The sequence below is a fragment of the Herpailurus yagouaroundi genome, unplaced genomic scaffold, assembly GCF_014898765.1.
Source record: "Herpailurus yagouaroundi ecotype Mexico unplaced genomic scaffold, PumYag 139, whole genome shotgun sequence".
Lineage (NCBI taxonomy): Eukaryota > Metazoa > Chordata > Mammalia > Carnivora > Felidae > Herpailurus > Herpailurus yagouaroundi.
Genome location: NW_024412394.1, coordinates 11,584,085 through 11,602,848, shown reverse-complemented (window position 1 = coordinate 11,602,848; position 18,764 = coordinate 11,584,085). Strand labels below are relative to the sequence as shown.

The 18,764-nt window shown below is 33.4% G+C and overlaps 1 protein-coding gene and 1 long non-coding RNA gene across 3 annotated transcripts in view; one reads left to right on the top strand and one right to left on the bottom strand.

The window, feature by feature from the left end:
- The window catches only part of LOC121029530 (uncharacterized), a 54,720-nt gene extending 37,080 nt beyond the window's left edge, over nt 1-17,640 (bottom strand). The window contains exons 1-2 of the long non-coding RNA XR_005789762.1: nt 16,082-17,640; nt 15,760-15,883 (exon numbers count right to left, since the gene is read on the bottom strand). This is a non-coding gene — a long non-coding RNA (uncharacterized LOC121029530). The remainder of the gene's footprint in view (nt 1-15,759; nt 15,884-16,081) is intronic.
- Nucleotides 1-18,764, top strand: part of SUPT3H (SPT3 homolog, SAGA and STAGA complex component) — a 535,592-nt gene that overhangs the window by 39,966 nt on the left and 476,862 nt on the right. The window lies entirely within an intron of this gene.

Sequence of the window (18,764 nt, the reverse complement as noted above, 5' to 3'; positions counted from 1 at the left end):
ATATTCCTCTTTTTGTCTTTAAGGCCAATTCACCTTTCATATTCAGGTATTTTTTTCTCCAGGTTTTCCCAGCCAAGAGTAAAGTGCTGGTTCATACACAGCTTCTTGCAGAAAAAGTTGACATGCTTTTTGTTCCTAATTTTCATTGAATTTAAAATTCGTGGTAAGCATATCTTTCTGTGAGCTCTTGTTATCAATGTGCCTGTCCTAAGGCCATTAAAGCTTAATTGATTATGTTACTGTTCTAGGTGATGTTCCAAGGGAATTAAATCTAAGGCTCTGGGCCCTCCACTGGAAGTTTAGAATCTAAAGCAGTGCCCATGTGGACACGGATGGAAAGAAAGTTGAGATGGCACAATGAAAAGGATGAGGTAGTGCACGAGTGGGCAAGCGAGGGCATGCATGTTCTTTTTAAGGGTAGAGAGCAAGAATAAGTATGTAGGCAAGAGGCAGTGTAGGCTGAATAACTGAGGGACTTCTCAAGAACTAAACTGGAGAAGAACTAGAAGGAAGTTAAAAGTTCTGCAGTCTAAGAAATCCCTTCAGAGGAGATAAGCCTGTTGGAGCTCTATGATCATCACACTCTTAGAATTCTGTGGAATCTGGCAGATGTGTTTTCTTTCTTCTATTTTTTTTTTGTCATATCTTCTTCATGCCATCTTTTATTTCTCCCAGTTAGGAAATTTGAATTATTATTTAGGCTGACAATTTTCATAGATACAGTTTCTTCTGTATTTCCTGTTTTATTCAGTACGGTAATCATGGAGTGGAAAAGCGACAAGAATGGGCATCTATGTTGATAAAATACTTCAAAATAAAAAAATCAGTGTCACATATCAAAGAGGGGGATTAGTTGGAAAACGAAAGTCCGAAGTCCTGTCAGCCTGAGGCCCCTGCTGCCTAAGATTCTAGAAAGGGTTATTAAAGGCATGATTTGTGAGCCGCCTAGACGTTGAGTATCAGAAGCCAAATGGTTTTACTCAGTAGTAGCCATGCCTCACAAACTCTGTGCTCTGTCAGGGCCGCTAGGTATCTGTCTCCAGAACAGAGGGCAAATACAATGTTTTTAAACTTCAGTAAACATTCGACAGATTTGTGGTGAGACATCATTGACAACAGGGATAAGCAGACTGGTACCTGGTTAGTACAGTTGTGCAGCTTAATAATTTACAAAATGTGTCAAGTTATTGAAGACCTTGTTTTACAAGAGAGAGCTATGCACCACAGGACCCTGTTTCTTGTTCGGAGTGGATCGACTGAGGGGTCCACGTGAGAGTTCTCGTTAGTTTTTAAAGTCATCTTTTGGAAGTAGTAGTGATTAGACTTTTCTGTCAGTTTCTTAAAAGATTCTCAGAGTTAGAAATTAGGAGTAAACTACCAGTTGCTCTTCACTCAGCATCAGGAAAGAACTCTGGAACCGACATGAAGTGGACAATTTCGGGGAGCTGGTAATATGTGAACAAGCTGGACCCTCCCTTAATTGAATGTTGTTTTGAACAGGGTTTCTCAAACTTTGCTTTTCCTGGGGATCTTGTGAAAGTGCAGATTCTGATTCAGAAAGTGTGGGGTGAGGCCTGAGGTTCTGAATTTTTATGCAAGCTTTCAGGTGCTGCTGGTGCCACTGCTCTGTGGACCACACTGTGAGTAATCAAATTTAGCCTCTTCAAGACGATTTCAGGATTGAGTGATTGTATGTATTAGCACAATGTATGTACATACAGTGTATCTACCTACATACTACGATGTACGTAGTAATAACTGCAATGATTTTTTCTGACTGGGTTGTAGGCACTTTACATGCATGTATCTTATTTAATTTTCATGGAAAACTTTCAAGGTAGGTAGTAAACATCTTTACAGGAATGAAGGAATTGAGACACAGGGAGCTTAAGTAACTTGCTCAGGTTTTTAAAATTGGTGTAACTGGGACATATTTTTTTTATTTCTTACATTTTTTTTTTTTTAAGTTTTTCTTTTAATTCCGGTTAGTTGACATACAGCGTACCATAGTTTCAGGTGCATAGTACAGCGAGCAATTCAGCACTTTCATGATTGGCTCAGTGCTCATCACGGCAAGAATAATTGGTGTAACTGGGATTTAAACTTAACACCAAAACCCTTGCTGGGTCTGTGGTGTTTATGAGATTCTATGGCTTTTTTGAAACTGGTTTTCCCACATAAAAATCATTTATAATTGTAGGAATTTGCTCTGTTTCTTAAACTTGAGCATGGGGGAGAAAACACCACATCATTACCAGTACCAAATTTGTTATATGGGTTAATGTTAAACATTAAAACATAGCGTCCCCTAAATTTTTTCAGTTGCAATATTTGTATTTTTTTGACTTGAAAAATACTGGCAAGTATAAAAAAATCTTTCACAATTCTGCTGTTATCCAAACATAGCGATCATTACCATTTTGAGTTCCTCTGACAACATGTACACCCCTGAACAGGTAAGCACAATATTGAACTTGTGTTGTTTACAATTAGGATCTTTCTGTTTCCCGCACTAGGCACAGCTTTAATAATGATAAAGTCAAAACTCTTGCGACTTTACCCTCCCCTGTTTTTCTCCTGACTACCGGCAACACCACTGTCCTCTCCTCTGGGCTGCAGTCTCCTTTTCCCAGTCCTTGCTTCTCCCAGCGACCGCTGCCAAATTCTGCTGCTGGTTTCTTTGTAATCCCTCTTCAGTTTAACCATGTTTTCCACATTCTGGCCGAGTTTTTTTCCTACTAGATTAATGACTAGTAAATCACCATGTCATCCTAAATTTACTCTCTGCTTCATTGGTTGATTGTTCTGGCTGCACAAAAAACCTTTGGTCTTTTCTCGCATCTTTGCTGTCTGTTGACTTCTGATGAAATAAGTGTGAACCCCTGCAGAGTTTAAGCTAAAGCCAGCAAAGCATCTTCCCTTACCAACTTTTCTTTCTAACCAAATCTTTTTCTGTCTTGTCCAGTGCCAGACAGAGTACGAGTTTGCATGCTTCCTTTTCTGAAATGTGGTATCTAGGATTTTATACCTGCGTATGTACTTATTTAATTTTAATAAATGTTTCTACTTTATTCTGCCTCATTAAAGTTGTTTGTGTGATCATTGCACCATTGTGTATCAAATTAAAAATGGGTGCAGGATGTTTGGAGAGGTTTGTTGGTGTTTGCAGATGTTTAAACAGCTTTCTCTTCTTCCCAGTTTTTTATTCTTTGAGCAAATGTCTCATCTACCTGCCATCACCTGCGGCTCCTGGCCAGGGCATCTTTTCTCAGTGGACCCATACAGACAGTGATACACTCTCACAGCTTTCTTCCTATCCTCTTTCAGAAAAACAGCAGGTAGAACTCTTTTATGGCTTCTGTAAGAATTTCTATTTTTAGTAATAGTGGAGAAATGGCTGTGGATGACATTGGGATAAATAGTATATGTCAAAGAGTTACTTCCTAGAATCATGTACGTAATCTCTTTGGTGGGCAAAGAACAGGTACCTTTATCAGTGGGTCTTTGGGAACATCAAAGATTTAAGTGAGCAAGAATTTGAGAAATTGTAATTACAGATTAAGATTTAGGGATTAAAGTCGCCTTGTTCACTTAGCATGAGTATGGGTATGTAAGCCTTTTTAGGTAGAACAGTGAGACCATGGTAAAAGGAATGTTATGGATTATTACAGAAACTAGGATTTGACTCCAGATCTGACTGACGTAAAAGCCGTGACTGAAATCTTTATTGTTTTAATTTTACAAACAAGGAGGATTACAAATTCCTGTGTTTAATGTAACAGTGTAATTTTTAACTCCTAAAATGGTATTTTCATATCAGATGAAGTATATAGGGTATGGTGTGGATATTGAATAAGATTATTGATTATGATGATTGGTTAAGAATGATTTAATTCCCTGGAACCTTCATTTTCTGGTCAAACCTGACTGCAGTCTTATCCCTTGGTACACTCTTTAGTTATATTTTTCCTTAATCTCTTTGGTTCTCACTGACCGGTATTACTTAAAGATCTACTTTGGGAGAATTTGGAGTCTCAAAGATGATCTCTTGTATTTTGTCAATTTAATAACTTTACCTCAATAATGTTACTGAGAAATGATACCTGTATAGATGAAATTGGGGATTTCTTATAACCTTGACTTCATTAAGGTTATATATACCACTATAAGGTAGTAGTGGAGAGTGAGAAAGCTTGGGTTTGAATGTCTGTTCTTCGACTGTATGCATGCCCTTGGGCAGGTTTTATTACCTCATATTACCTCAGTTTCCTCATCTGTAAAGAATTGTAATAGCCATTTCATATAAAGGAATTTGGAGAATTAAAGGAAATAATCTTTATAAAGGGTTTAGCACAGTGCCTGGCACAATAAGTAGTCAACAAAGAAAAGCTAACATAAAACAAAATAGAGTTTCAAGGTGTAGTGTTGGAGGTATGTTGGGCACATATATTTTCTTAAAAGACATTAATATACACTTAATTAAATATATTTAAAGTTTAAAATACTGAGTTTTTAGAATATATACTTAGAATACTACTTAACCTAGAAGAAAAAGACAAGTAATATTTTTGGCTGTATTCATCTTACTGAATTATCTATGCTTCTGACCTTTTTCTTATTAGTATTACTGGTTGGACATATTATCATTGTCTAACATCTCTACTAGAAGATGGGGAAAAGAAAGTAACAAACTGAAATTTTAATGTTTTCTTTCTTGTGAATAAGCTTTGCAAATGTTGAGGGGGGAAACAGTTTGGAAATGTATATATTTTTGTATATGCATCTTGTCTTAACTTATTTCTGGGTGTATTAAAAGTTGGCTCCCTCTTGGTCCCCAAATGTGGCTAATTTACTTGTAGAGCCTTGTCTAAAATAATTCCCAAGCCTCTCTCATGTCCCCTTCCTCCTCAAGGCATATTCCTCAGGTGATTCTGTTGATCTGGGCTGTTACGAACCCTGTGTAGCCCTGTGAGCCCTTTAGTGGAACATACTTACTCAATCCTTTTTCTTTTCTTTTCTTTTCTTTTTTTTTTTTAAAGCATTATGGTTGAGTAATAAGGGCCCTGAGTTTACTTTGAAAGATATGTATGGCAAATAAAAGTCTCCTTTTAAGAAAATTTGTCAACGATTTGTGCCATCTCTGAACTCAGATCACTCATTATAATATGATTGTGTTTTTAAATACCTATTTCCACTTATGTTCAAGTGGGTTCTTTTTTTTTTTTTTAAGAAAAATATAAATCAGATAGGCTGTTAAGCATATAAACATTTTTATTTTTAATTTCATTCTGATATTACCATATTTCTGTGTTTTATGATATCCTGCTTAAAGTATGTCTCATGAAATGTTTGATACCAGTGTGCCCTCAGAGGGGGACCTGGGCCTCGGGTGAGGCAAGCAAAGTTCCTAGGGCTCAGCATTTAAGGAGGCACTCACTTTCAGGGTTGTGCACAAGTAAGGACCTCCTTAAATGTTGTGCCCCAGACGCCTGCTTGCCTCGCTGTAGTCCCAGCCCTGCTTCAGAGAAGTAGGCTGCATATAAATTATTTTAATTTTGGTTTAGCATAATCACATGCATGCTTGGATGCTTTATAAAAAATTAATGACAAAATGAAAGTAATGTGGCCAAAGCCAAATTGATATTACCCAGAAAAAAGTTAACTATTTGAAAAAGATGACGTTATCATTTTATTCTTGCATGTTCAGTAATTGTCAGACCTTCAGAAATTCCAGTTCAGTAGAATCTTGTCTCACAGTGAAATGTGCTTGGTGGTTGTATCTACTGGCAGCTACCTGAAATCTATCATAAGTTTCTTAATTTGATATATAGTACATTCAGCTCTTAAACTTCCGGATATCATTGAAGTAATAAGTAGTGACTCCAGTTTTACTACATTTTTATTAATAATTTTAGAATTCTTTGAGAATTTGCCTATGATTTTTCCTTTTTCTTTTTTTTGAGGGCTACATCTGGAAATGCTCAAAAGTTGTTTGCCTTTTTGAGAGAACAGTTTGCAGTGAAAGTATAACTCCTTTAGAGGTGAGGTTCAAGTTAACGAATGATGAACCATAATGTGAGGAAGCATAATATTGTGAATTATTATTTGGCAAACATGACTAATGCAGGCATTAGCTGCTGAAGCCATTAATAAAGTACCACTTGTAGAAAGCTAGAGAGATAGGTAACACAGAACTTTCTCTGTCAACTCTCAGAATGTAAACTAGAGTACAACTTAGTTTATTCAATAAGGACTGAATTCTTTAAGTTTGATATGTTTGTAGGTTCCATGATTAATGTGTAACTAGAATATGAAAGTGAGTATTTAGAGTCCGTTAAAATGTGTAGATGTGACATCATTGTCAAGGCAGACATTTTATTTCTTAAAAGTTAGAATTTATTTAAATGCACCTTTTCTTTCCTCAAAATAAATTTTTCTTTCTCCTTACCATGGTGCCAACGTAAGTTTTCCTAAATAGAATTATTTAATATTTAGGTCTGTTAGTAGTTTTGAAAAAAACAAATACCCATAACAACCAAGGGTGGAGGAGTATCTAGATTTGTTTTTAGCTTTCTTTTTCATGGTTTCTCAGAAGTGTGTCATATTATAAATACATTCAAAATGTTTTGCTCTGAGGATATGTAGCATTCCTATAAAGGTTAAATCAATAAAAATGATTTGGACACATTCCTAAGCATGGCTAGAACAGGTAGTCCGTTGTTTTAGGTACCCTTGAGTTCCTGGAGCAGATCATTATGGCGTAGCAAAAGAACTTACTAAAACTTGCTTTCTATGTGTAGATGCATCAGCTTAAAAAAAGTAAGATTTTCTGGACTTCGAGAAATGAATATTTTTTAAAGTAGCCCTGTGTATATTGATTTAACGATGTGTTTTAAACTCAGTTACTAAGTTTTGAAGCTTTTTATTTTTTTCTTCCGAATGCTGAAGATACATCATAATTGATAAGGAAGAGGTACGTACAGGGAAAATGCAGTGGGCAAGCCTTTCCAGCCAGTTTAGAATAAGTGGTAGTCTAATTAAAGAAAGTATCACACAATATAACTGGAAAATTAGGAATTAGGTGTCATTACTATTACTATTATTTTTTTTTTTTTTTTGCCAGTTTAGAAGGAAGTTCTGTAGTCACTGGTATGTTATCTATTCATTTGAGCAGTTCAAAAGGCAAGCCTGTATTTAAGAGCATTAAATTTAAGCATATATTTTAAAAAGCATATGTATTTCTCTTGTGCTTAGGGTTGGCTTTTTAGTGTGGTATCACTGCTAGGTAGAGTTTTATTTCATGCATCTGTTTGCTGTTTTCTTGTTCATTTCGTATGTTTGAGTATGTAAGTTTGTTTAAGGTTATATATAAGTTTTCAGGTCACGTTATTTTCACAGCTACTTTTCAAAAAATATCTCGGTCAACTTATAATATGATGATTTTTCTTAAAATTTCCTTTAAAACATTGGGGTATTAGATTTTTTTTGGATAATGGGACCTCAATGAAACGGTTATGTATTTGGCAGATTAAGGTTTAAATCAAGGTGGCAAATTTGAGTTACATATATTAATGTAGTGTCATTTTAGAAAATCTCTTGCTCTCATTTTCTACATGTAATATAATTACTTTGTGAATAAATACTTAATGAAAAATATTTTGTTATGTTATTTGTTGGAGCATATGACTTTATTTCATAGCCAAGAAAATGGTTTGAACATGTCTTAGTAAAGTTTTTTTATGTATATAAATGTATAAATATAGTGTTTTAACCATTTAGTAATTAATTTATCAATTTAAGCCAGATATTTCACTCTTATAAAAAAAGTTATTGAAGTATTTCTTGATGTATTTTGATTTTATCATTATATTTTTAAAAATAAGAATATTTATGAAAATTTACAAAAGCCTAATCTGCATATGGCTCCATTTCTTTCTGGATCTTTGTGAATGGTAATTTAAAAAAATCTCTCTATATGTTTTCTCTGGTCTTATTGGTACACTAAAATATTTTGCAGTATACTTATGCATATTATAAAGGAAATACACTGTTAAATCTTTATTACTACATCAAGAATGGTGCTTGTCTGACAATACCAGTTGTCCTTATCTAGCTTAGACAATGATGTTTTTAAAACTAGGTGGATACTAATGGCAAAAAGCTTTGCAAATGTTACAAATTTTCCTCCTAAGATAAAGGGAATGAAAGATGGAGACAGGGAGGGAGGCAAGAATTGGGAATGCAGAGAGAGAGAGACAGAGAGAGGGAGACATAGAGAGACCATACTATATGTGTTTAGTTTTAACAACTCGGGGAATGTAAAGAATTCTGCGTGAACACTTGGGTTTTAATAATATGAAAAAAAAGAATTTGTATTATGGAGAGGAGGTTGGATTAATGATCAAAGGTTTGGATTACACTGAATTTTATGTTTATATTGCTTTACAAAGATACGGTAGTACACTGTGTAAGTACTATCTGCTTTATGGATTATCTTAAATATTTTCATTTTGCATTGAACTCTATTTGAAAGAGCAGTAGAATTTTTTCTGCATTTTTTCAGGAGTTGAATTACTTTGAAAGATTTACAAATTTTATGAGTAGTTAATTAATGAAAATTAATCTTACTAGATTACCTTTTATAACAAATTAGCTTGCCAAATACTAGGATGTTATTGTCTTAAGGGAAGTTTTCTCTTAGAAATTTCTTTCAATGTCGTAGTATTTCGAATTGGGTGGTAAAGTCCTTAGTATGAAATGCTTATATACTTTTACAGCTATTTATGTTATGGAAAACATATACTATGATATAATATAGATTATTAACATAAAGAAGTTTTCTTTCTATACTACATGTAATATAGTACTATACTGTTTATAATATATATAATATTGCAGATTTCTGTAATGTGATAAGATTTTATGAAATAAAGTAAGAATTCACTTTTCTTAAAAAATGTGTTATCTTTGAGCTACGTTTACAAAAAATCTTATAATAAAATTATTGATTAAAGGAAATCTGTGCCCTATATCTTTGAGATACATGTATGTCTATTTTCTAGGACCAGGTTACACCAATACAGTAAAACCAGGGGATTAAAATATCAATGATAAAATATAGCTCTTACTGTCTTTTCAGCTTCATAGTGAATACATTTTGCTTAGATTCATTTAAGTAATTTTTAATCATCTGATAGAAATAATGATACCTTTTCACTTAAAGATTATCCTGGAAGTTTGAAGTTTAAATTGAGAAGTTCAGTAGAGAAATTTAAAAATAGAATTAATTATTACTGCTGAAACAAGATAAGCAAATTACAAATCACAATGCCTAATTTAAATTGTTTATGTAGGTTATATAGGCACTGAGTAAATATATAGAAAATTTACCTGTTTAGCTCTAGGCCAGAGTTGTTCTTTGAGAGAATGTCAATCAGTAGGTATCTGTTAGCAGATTAGTTACATTCATATTTACCTTTGTGAACTGTAATAATTCAACTGATAATCAGTGTTTAATTATTTTAAGTTTATGACTGGAAAATAATGTCCTTCAGGTTTTACAAGCGTAGTTTTTGATTATTTTTATCTTGAATTTCCCGGTTGATGCTTGATGACTGTTAATGGTTTTACAGTTGGACATTGCTTTGTTAGTATACATGCAGAAAGTAATTGGTTATCTCTTACAAAAAACTACTAACAACACCTCAGTTAAATAATTTACAAATTTTTTCCTAATGATTATCTCAAGGTCTGTAGTCACATATGTGTTTGTATGCACTTGCAAATGCATATACCATGTATTAAAATTTAGAGCAGACTGATAGTTGAAAGAGATTTAAGTTCTCTTTATGTGGCATGTATTTTGTGTCTGTATAAAAATATGTCCATGTTCATATAAAGTTCTGTGGGGTACCACAACATCATTATTCTAGTTTTTCCAAAGAGACTGTGTGTATATGTTTCTCAAACCTTATTGATGATTGTTAATTGTGATTTGGCTAGCATTTTCCCTTTATTATTGATATTATTATTTTTTGCTTATACTGAACCAAAAAAGGGATTTAACTGTAAGACATCTGACTATAAGGAATATGTAAACAATGGCTTGGCACATTCATGGTTCATACAAATTTTAGAGCAACCTATAAACGCGTAAACTTTTGAGTTTTAAACTTAGTGTTTTATGTAATTGTACTTGATGGCATAATGATTTTAGTAGCTCCTATCGATGTAAAAAAATAAAAAAGCAAGTTTAAATGAAAAGTAAAATAAAATTCATTTATTTGATTTTGTGGTCAAAATTATTTGCTTTGCCCAGGATGTTTACCTGTACCTTGGTAAGAATGTCGCGTCTCTAATGTAAGTCACGTGTTATTTCTTAAGCGATGGCAATAGAAATAGTGCAGATAAGCTGATTGCAACAGTGATCATAAATACATGTTTGAGAATAATGTTAACTTGGTAAATTTTCTGACATCAATATAATAATTTTAAGGTATCTTACATAATATTAAAACTCGTGTTCATTTCATATGTCTAGATGGTGCAGAATTCCTTGTGGGCAATTGATTTAAAAAAATCAAAACCAATTAATCAAGATAAACTAACATTTGTCCTCTTTTTAATTAGAACCACAATCACATTTGGTATGATTTTTGGTCCTGGAATATGTATTTGATGTTGAACTTATGAATATTAAGAAGAATATAGGGTGTTTACAGGAGATGTATTAATGATTTTTTTTTCACTGCAAGTATTCAATGCTTATGTAGCAATTAGCCTTTAAAGGACTTTTAATTCTACAGCTAACTTTATGTGGAAATTGTTTTATATATCATGGTAAATGATGGGGTTTTTATTTACTATTTGAAGAAAGCATATTTATGAAAAAAATGCTTTAGACTTAACATGCTGTTCAATAATAACAGTAAGCACGTGAAATGTTTGATATGGTGTTACTTACATCCATCTAACACTAGTGGTCCCAAACCTTGAATCCTTTGTTCTTAAAAAAATGATATAAAGTGGAGAAAATTCCAAGAATTCACCGTAAGATGAAAATATTACATAACAATGTAATAAAAGGATATTTAATCTCAGTTTCTGTACAGATCTTTAAAAAGTTATGTGGGAATGTATAGACTGTTTTATATGTTTGCTGTTGAAAAGACAAAAGCTTGTGGTCAGCTGTGGTGAAAATTGTAAGGAAACTCCCTTTGAATAAGGTATAGAATTTCCCCATTATTTTTTTGAATTGTAACACATTAATCAGAATACATATTCACTTAATTCCATAATCTCTGAAATGGCAGTATATTGTGTTAAGGTGTGCATTTTCATTATGTGAGACTTCCTTTTCTAAATATTTTAAAATAGTAAACATTTTAGATTTTGTGATGAATCTCCTTAAATTTGAGACAGCTTAGATTGTTTTCCTCTTTAGAAAATACTGTTGTTTATTGTTACCCTTATTATTGGAGTTCAATGACAGATTTATTTTATTTTATTTTATTTTATTTTATTTATTTTTTTGGTAGAATGACATCTTCAGTGGAATTCATTGGTATAGGAGAAAAAAAACAATGCATGCAGCTAACCTATTGGGATATCTCTGCCTAAATTAGCATTGGTTTTACTAGCACCCATTTAATGACAAGTCTTAAGTGGTAAATGACTAGAAAAAATGGTTAACACTTTTGTCACATTTACGATTTTATTACTTAGAGGAAGGGTTTTTTCATATTAGAATTCATTTGTCTATCTGACCGTATGTGTAATATTTTTTAAAGAGACACTGTAGAGGTAGACTGTTCCAGTGAACCCTCTATATAAAAATATCTCTGAAGCCTTTTGTTAGGTAATAGCATTTGTGATCTTAATGCTCTTGAGGAGCTTTTGCATGACCTCACTCTTAGCATTGTCACATTTTAGTCTCCTGGAACAAGGGTTAGAACAGCATGGAAGGTTGATATTTGTATGCTTTGGAGAGGAATTTGAGATGTTACCCTGTTTTGCCATCAGTTTTCAAGTAGGTACGGGTGCATCATTAATCATAGGAAATGCAAAAATAAATAATTCAGTCCCATTGGATTTTTTTATATGAATACTTACCTTTTCCCTTTTTTGTATATACAGTTGAGGTATTTAGGTAACCCCTAACCTTTAGCTTCAACAAAGAAGTACAGTATAAAAATATTACCACAGTTTTCATGTGAGCAGCTCTAGAGAGGGAAAAAAAAGTCCTCTAGATGGATATTTGTTGAAAAAAAAGTTGTGATACAGAATGTCTTAACTCAGCCCCAATACAGTACTTGAAGACCACCAGTGTATAAAATTGAAAGCACATGAGTTTTGAAGCACTAGAAAAGGTTTGTAATTGATTAGCGCTGCTTGAAAGTATTGAAGTACAGTGAGTTTTGATTTGTGAATGGTTCTATTCAATAAAGATTAATTCTGTGTGTTTGATAAAATCTTAGTGCCTTCAATGAGTTAGTTTTTTCCTCCCTCTGCAGTTTATTTAACCATCAAATATTTCAGTGTTCTTTTAACAAACTGGAACATTTCTATCTTACTGAATTTAACTTTAGCATGACTGATTTAAACAAGTCAAACTATCAGTGATTAGTTTGAAGGGTGTAATTGAATAGATTAATTTTTTGTTCTTGTAAAATAACTAAAACGTATCATAATGTTATCATGTATATTTCATGCCTTCCTTGTGATTTGGAGACCGTCGGGAGAGGTTCATAATGACTAACAAAATATTTTTCTGTGATTTCTTTTAAATCCTTTGCATTTTAAAATGTTTCTAAGATTTCAAAAGTGGAATCTTTGTTTTTTATGTAAAATTAGGATTATTATAATTTAAAGTAATTTATATTATGAGTCTTCGGGAGTTGCATTGACATCTTTAACTTTTAATATATATTAGGGTGGTCTTCTGTGTATGTTCTTGACTTTTTAAATGGTCTCCCTAGATTTTTGGAAGTTAGCTGTCTTATTTTAGAAGCAAGTCATACCATTTCGACATTATTCAATTTTGAAACTGTAAAGTTATTGACATGGACCACAACTATTACTTTGGAAATCAGTGTTTACACATCATATTTAGTCACTGTGACCAATTACAAAGGTTTTATGTGGAAATTTAATCAGTTAGCTGATACATTGTCATAAGTAAGTTCTTAATTGTAAGATATTCCATGAGTCAGATCTATCGTTTTCAACAGACTTTAGTTATGATAAGTAATGGGCAGATTTTGAATAATGCAGATTGCAATTCTTGTTTAATTCAAGGTAAATGGTGTGCTGAGAGAGCAAGGACACTGAAACTCTATCTCTGTCACACTCACACACACACACATTCTCACACACTTTTCGCTCTTATTTGAGGCGAGGCAGTTGGTCCTCGTGTGCTTTGTCCCTCACCTAGGAAAACCCTAAGCTTCTAAAAAATTATTTTGCAAAACTGGATCACATTTTGCAAAAATTATTTTGCAAAACTGGACCGCATCACTGGATCACTTTTGACTTTTCATTAGGCTGTGCTGATAATCATTTATAAGAATTGAAGGCCCGGAGTGATGTTTTAGACTTCGAATAGATTATGAGATGGGGGAAATGTTTGCAGTGTGATGACGGCCTATACATAATGTTCACTACATACCTATAATTAGTGTGGTGTAGTGGGTTCATCTTAAATTGTCCTCCGGGTGCTAAAGTACCATTTGGGGGTGGGAGAGGCTAAATTCCACTTTTTAGAAGAGAAGGAATTAGTTACGATTTCTAAAAATATAGGACACGCGATAGATGATCTTTATCTGTTTAGTTCACTCTTATGCCTGGTTTAGAAACTTGGGCACGGTTTGAAAATTCCACTGTAGAAATAGCTATTAAGGATGCCACAGAAATATAAGACCCCTCGTATGATAGGATAAAGAGCATTTTAATGTATTATTTGTGACAGGATTAATGTCTTTGCTTTTAATGCTCAAGTAGTCCTTGAAACTTGTGCTGTTCCCCTTCTGGTTAGAAAAATGTATTGTTTTTCAAACAGTAATGTTGTGGAAGAATAAGTTAACTGCTTGAGATGCCTGTTTCAAGTTATTCCTTCGTATAACAATAGTTTTAACCATTTTTTTCCTTATCTCTTGTGGGGGGAACAGCAAAATTACCATGTGTAAGCTGTGATTATAATAGGGGCTGTACTGTAGCCCAGTTGTATATATGTTCTGCTTCCTGAATGCAGAAAATTTTGGAGTAATGTTTATTACCTACCATTACATTTCAAAAAAATAATCTGTGATTATTCTATTGTATGTGTCGTAACTGAGGGGGCCCACTTCCAACTATATTGAGGGAGTCACTACAGCAATTTCACTTTTTCTTTTTTTTTTTTTTTTTTGTAAAATACAAACTGCGTTCCTTACCTTTTAAAGAGAGACCTTTTTTCTCCTTCAGGTTTAATTATTTCTCTTTGACCTAAACTAAGACTGATCCTCTCTGGTAGCCAGTTAAAATGTGTGAAGTAGGAGGAGTAAAGGAAACTCCAATCGTTAGTTGTAAGTTATAAAGCAAAGTTAATACAGGTATACAGAGCAAAAGGATTGATTTTAAAGGATAAAAGAAACTTTTATAAACTTGCCTTGTAGTTGGAAAATGCTGGACATCATAAAGAAAATCTTGTAAGTGTTTAGATATTTTACTCTAATACTGGGTCAGCTGATGAATGTTGAAGTGGTTTACTTTTGTGTATCAACATTAATTTGAAATCGAATATTAAGGGACTATATTATGCCTGTTTTCTTTGAAAGTTCAGCATGATTTAATAGGTATGCCTTTTTAAAATCATGCAGGGTATCCTTGCAGAGTTTTGTTTTTCATGAGACTAAACGGTATTCATTTTGGTAGGTCCAAGAATATGATTAAAAGAATCCTAGACATTTCAGTGCTTGCCGTGTGTTTATAACAAGTTTTCCATATGGGTAATAGTGTGTAGATGTAAAATTAAAATTATATAGAAAATATAATGGCGTGTAAGTTTTTAAACTTACAGTTCTGTGAACTGTTTAATATCCCGGATGTCCTGGGTAACTATAAAGATTTTTTGAAAATGGCTATTACATGCTTATAATTTTATATAGGAATATATGCTTCAATCATACGAAGTTGTGTAGAAACAAACTTGTGCACCTATCGTACGATGCAAGGGAAGCTTACAGATAGATTTCTTTTAGTGGAGCTGGTTAAAATGTTAAACTACTGCAGGTTTATTTCTGCAGTGGAGCATAATGGTAGAGCATAATGTCGAGATAATTCTGTGGTCTGTTATTTTGTAAAATTGCTTCCTTTTTGAAGTTTGCTCAAATATTGGGAGCTGCCAGGGTGAATACTTCATAGCACTTTGATTAATTTAGTGTTTCATTGTATTTCACTGAGGGTTAATGAGAAGATTAAGCTTTCTTTCACTGTTTTTAACTACCTCATTTCTACAACTCTAGAAAACATTTTGACTAATGTTAGATAATGTAATTTTTTCTATTTCAGTCATTCCTTCGAGAAGTAGATAAGTTACAGATGCCAAATGCAAATATGTACAGCAATTTCATTTTTTCAATTTTTAGTGCAGCAAAATAACATTATTATCATAATCTTTAATATCATACGTTACCCGGAAAAGCTAGCAGTTTATCCCAGAAACATACCTTTTTGTTTAACAGGTTCATCTCTTACAGGATTTTAAAATATGATAACACTTACCCCAAAAGAAGTTTTGCTGACATGGTGTCACTGTGCTGAAGAGGCTGTTTGATGCCATAGTCCCTCCTTTTTTTTTCAGACAGAACTTGTACCCTCTGTTGTAAATTCTGCTTGCAGCCTTAAACTGAAAATACAAACCATACCCAAACCTTGTTTTAGTTTTACAGTATGCCTGGAGTACATAGACTTTATATTTATTTTTTTCTGTCAAGAAATTATGTAGCTGGTAACATGTGAAAAGCAAGGAAACAAAACAAAAAGAATGAGCAAATATTTGAAGGACCTACTATTACTGCATAGACTGTGGTTAGAGAGCACTCACTGACTCTGTTGGTCTCGGTGGCTGGTAGTGACCTGCGGAGATTAACCATTTAAAAACCAGAGACTTCTTGCTGTCCTCCTGGAGAAAGTTTGCACCGCACTTGTGGTTCTGTGGTTGTTTGTGAGGCGAATGAAGCATTCACACAATCCAAAAAAGCAAAAGCTTTAAAACTCCTTTTTTTTGCAAGCACTATTACTGGAGAGACAGAATCATGTGGTTTGTGACCTCACAGTACTCCAAGTGAAGTGGGACTGCCTACCACTGTGGCTTTTCCCCCCTTGCTCTTGCTCTCTCTCTCTCTCTCTCTCTCTCTCTCTCTCACTGTCTCCCTCTCTCTCCCTGACAAAAGGCTTGTGGTAAGGCCCTTCCTGGCATCCAGAAGGATATAGCTTTTTAATTTTTGTGACTCATGAGGATTTGGATAGAATACAAATGCTGAAGGAGCCCAAACTCCTGTAAGGTTAAGCATTTGTAGAGCTGAACTCTGCAGTTAAGGTTTTCCTTTCTGTTCCCCTACCCCCACTTTTTTTTTTTCTTTTTTGCCTCCTTTTATTTAGTTCATTATTGTGTCTGTGGAAAAGAACAAAATTGGCTCAAGAGGCTGTGTGAAATTCTGAACAACAGTGATGATTTACAATAATTTACATCTTTGGATTGTATCACATTCTGGGGTCTGCTTCATATTTGCTGGGTGATTTGAGTCCTTCTGTTTTTCTTTTTCTTGTCTTTTTAAACTTGTGAATCTGTAACTCATTGTAAAAAAGTTTACCTTTCTTAAGGTCTGGTTGCAAACTGCTTGCCGGGCTTGACTGTAATTGGCTGTCATGAAAGTGTTAGTCTTGAGATTCCTTTACAAATACTAAATCGTGTCTCTCTAGTTAATGTATGATCAATATTAGATGCCGGCTCCTACAGTAAAGATTAAATGTAATTAGTATCTTTCGTATTAAATGTAATTAGTATCTTTTGTATCTCAATACCAGTTTGAGGATCTTACAAAAAATGAATGGCAGTAATTGTAACATACTTTATTGGATGAATCTTAGTGTTTTTTATGCTTGTAATTTTTATTTTTCAAAGAAATGTATTCATTTTATATAATTCTTTGGATAGTTTATTTGGATGTTAACTTTAACAGAGTCTTTGACAGCAAATCTTACATATACATCTATAAAGTAAAATTCTTATGTTGTAACTTAGATTGTTCAATGTTATTGACTTTATAAGCTCAGAATGGAGTGGGTTAACAGAAGCTGTATTTTTTGTTTATAATGGAAGCTTTGAAATAAATTACAAAATGCTGTGTGTAGTAAGGAATAATGCACACAGACAGAGTATGTTAGTCGTCTCGATTTGCTAATTCTGATTCAGAAGAAAATTGGAAACATCTTTGGGAAACTATCTCCTTTTTTGCCCCTTTGGACAAGTATGTATAGAACTCATTTTCTTATTAGGATGATTATATATCATAGGCAGAGAATTTCATGTTTATGAATAGAGCTTCCTGTTTTCATCAGTTGGGAGCGATGGGGTATTTTTCAACAAAAATTATAAAGCCGAACAGACCAATTTTCTAGGCTTTTTTTTTTTTTTTTTTTTTTTTTGCCATTTATCCACGCCACTCTGAATTTGCATGTTAGACTTCTTCCTAGTGTGATAGTAACTAGGAGTGTCATGAAGTAAATGGCTGGGAGGGTGGGCGGAGACAGAGAATTACAAAACATTATTTGGGGTTTATAAAGGGGTTAGGGCTGGAAAACACCAAGGAGGTGTTGTTACAGCCAAAAATACTCCTGCTTATGGTCTTCCTAGCACAGTTTATTATCTGCTTTTGGTTTTTATTAGATAAATGTCCAGGTACATTCATAAGTTTCTTTAACAAAAATTCATTTGCCCAAAATATACTAGGAAGACATGAGCATGACTTTAATCTTTTATGCTTCAGATGTCCAGAACTTTCTCATAATAAACTTTCAGTGATAGAAAACCAAAAACACATTTTAGTGTCTTCTTTTAAATATAGATTTATTTTGCCTCACGGGGTGTGTAAACAGGTTTTACGTTGAAAAGTAAAACCTTTCATTTAATATGCAAGCTACTCAGTTTTCTTTTTCATAGATAAGGTGTACCAGTATGATCTATATCGAATTAATTTCTAGAGTAAGCTAAAGGAGGGATTTGTATATAGTACCATATGTACGTACAATAGCAGAATGAGGTAATTGAGAAAACTTAGGTAGTGTGGTAAGTCAATGCTTTTCTTCTTTTAGAATGAAGTTTTCGTTTCTGCATAAGGATTCTTTGACATCTTACAACCCAACTCTTTGCTAAATATTTGCCCCTTAAAATAATTTTTTTTTATTAAGCGTACTTTGGCCCTCCAAACTGACTAATACGTATTTGGATAATTTTTACATCTGTGTGTCTATTAACTGCCTGCTATCTTTTTGCAGGTAACTGTCCTGTACGTAATTTTTTGGTCAGAGTGATTACTCTTACTGCATAAGAGTTTCCTAGATATTGTTGATTATGCCCTTTCTTTCCCTGTGAGGCCCGTCACGTTCTGGCAGGAGAAGTTATGTGCTTTAAAGTTTGTATATTCATCATCCACACGTATTTTTTTTTTTTTCTAAATTGAAAATACATCCTGTTTGCAGCAAACATTACTTTGTGGTAAAAATTT